A 2,444-nucleotide genomic window follows, 5' to 3' on the forward strand; every position below is an offset into this window, starting at 1 on the left:
TTCAAATTTATAGTCAAAATTACATTTCGGAATTTACGATATCATCGATATCAATAATTTTGACACATCTTATAGATAAACCACATAAAACCACCTTTAAATCACCAGCTAAAAATATATATTTGAAATCTGATAAAACACTAGTGCGGCTAGGGCTTTTGGGCGATGGAGAAGGCCACTTTAAGATCTGATCATCGCTGACAGTGTTTTCTTCACACGGTTCTCACGGTGGCGTCCTCAACATCACAAGGGAGACTCTCCGACACTCCTTGTGGCTCTCACTGTCTCTTTCCGTTTCTCCCAGTTTCACCGGTGGCGTCTTTCTCAAGAAACTCCACTTCTCTCGTTCATCGTTCACGCTCTTAGACCTGATCAGTTGTGTACGATCTTTGTCGACACGATTTGGTTTCTATAGGCTAGGGCTTGCGGAGATAGCAAGGGTGATTGTCAGATCTGATTGATTATTTTCATTGAAATATCATCTCTCTAATTTCTACGTTCATTGACGTACAATATCCACAAGTTTTGGGTCTTTGTATTGCTCGTGATCTTCTCTTGGTTAGACTCATTGGTGGGCTGATTCTATCACTTCCAACGGGATCGTCTTGGTGTGGTTTACACTCATTGATCTATCTCGTTCCATATCATTGTATGGGACCGTCGTTTTGCATGAAGTCGGCTCATCAGGCTGATGCTAAAGGTAAAGGGATCATGTACGAAGATGATGATGATGTGCCAATTAAATTGGTGGATCGCGATGACTCCTATCTCATTAAGGAGTTTGGGCTGTCTCTCATCGGAAAGATCCTTAACCCACAAAAACAGAGTGTGGAGAAGCTCCTTCAAACAATGCCATCTCAATAGGGTTTGGCCGACAAAATCATGGCAAATGATCTAGGGAACGGGAAACTTTTGCTTAACTTTACGACAGAGGAGGATCTAAACTTTGTTCTAAGGCAGGGACCATTTCACTATAACTTTTGTATGTATGTACTTGTTCGCTGGGAACCTATCGTTCACGACGACTACCCATGGATCATTCTATTCTGGGCTCACCTGATTGGGTTTTCTCTACATCTGTGGACAGACACAAACCTGAGGAATATAGGGGGACGCATTGGTCATATTGATACTCTAGAGCTAACTGAGGGCCGTATGCTCATCGAGGTAGACTCTCGTCGGCCGTTGAAGTTCTCAAGAAATGTCGAATACGAAGGTGATGAGGTTACGATTGAGATCAAGTATGATAAGTTGTTCAAACACTGTACCATCTGTGGAATGATGTCCCATGAAAAGGGATATTGCCCCTCTCTTGACATTAGAGCAAGGATTCAACTCCACCAGAGCGTTCTGGGGTTTTCTCGCGTGTCCAGCTCCCTCAAGAACAGATGACACAGGAGCAATCCTCTCGTCAGTCTTCGCTGATGGGAAGGGAATCACAACATCGTTACGCTTCTTCTCAACTTACACGACATCATTTACGTACCAACTTAAGTGGGAGCACTTACGATAACAGGGGTTCCCAGTCTCGCTCTTGGGAGGACAAAGGCCAACGAGGCCATTACAGCGATCGGATCATAAAACGCCGTCATGAATACAATCGGAGCAATAGAGATGGTGGAACACGGCATAGTACTGGTCCTTATGACCGGAGAAAGGAACAAACATGGATAGTTAAGTCAAGGAGAACTGATGTGTCTGAGGTTGATCAGACTGGTTACGATCACGGTGAAGCATCTCGTGAGATTGTTTCGTATGAACATGTCTCAGCTCCGAGCCATGTTAATAACAGTGCTGGCGGTTCTAGCAGGAAGTTGGCGAGTACAATTATCACTCCAGTGCGTGAGCCTCCTATGGTGGAGAATGTAACTCTTCGTACCAGAGGAGAAGCTAGATCTCTTACGTTCTCTCCCTCGAGAGAAAAGGAACCTTCAAAAGCTAAGGATCAAATCATCGAAGCCTTACTTGACATGGAATTGGTGGATCAACAAGATGGAGATATGCTGGATGCTGAAGGTATTGAGGATGATCTACTTGGCTTGGACCTTATGGAGATGGAAGACAATGGCTGTAGGGATGAACCTCCCGAGGAAAAGGGAAGAACTGCAGGAATCAAGTCGATAAGACACATGAAACTTGGAGTCAAACAGAGTGCTCCATTGGGCATTCCTAGTCGGAAATTTGAGATCCTTCTTAGGGGATCCCCAAGTAAGAGATCGTCGTCAACTGGTGCACATGCGCCTGGAGCTGAAAGTTCGAGGAGACATCGTCATGGAACAAGGAAGATCAAAGAAAGTTCGTCAAAGCATAATGGTTTGATGAGTTCCAAAATCTCATCACACAAGTATCAATGAGGACGCTCAGTTGGAACTGTCGAGGGATAGGGAATGACCTCACAGTTCGATGCCTTACGGAGATGTGTCAGAAGCATCACCCAGGACTTG

The sequence above is a fragment of the Brassica napus genome, chromosome C8 (assembly GCF_020379485.1).
Source record: "Brassica napus cultivar Da-Ae chromosome C8, Da-Ae, whole genome shotgun sequence".
Lineage (NCBI taxonomy): Eukaryota > Viridiplantae > Streptophyta > Magnoliopsida > Brassicales > Brassicaceae > Brassica > Brassica napus.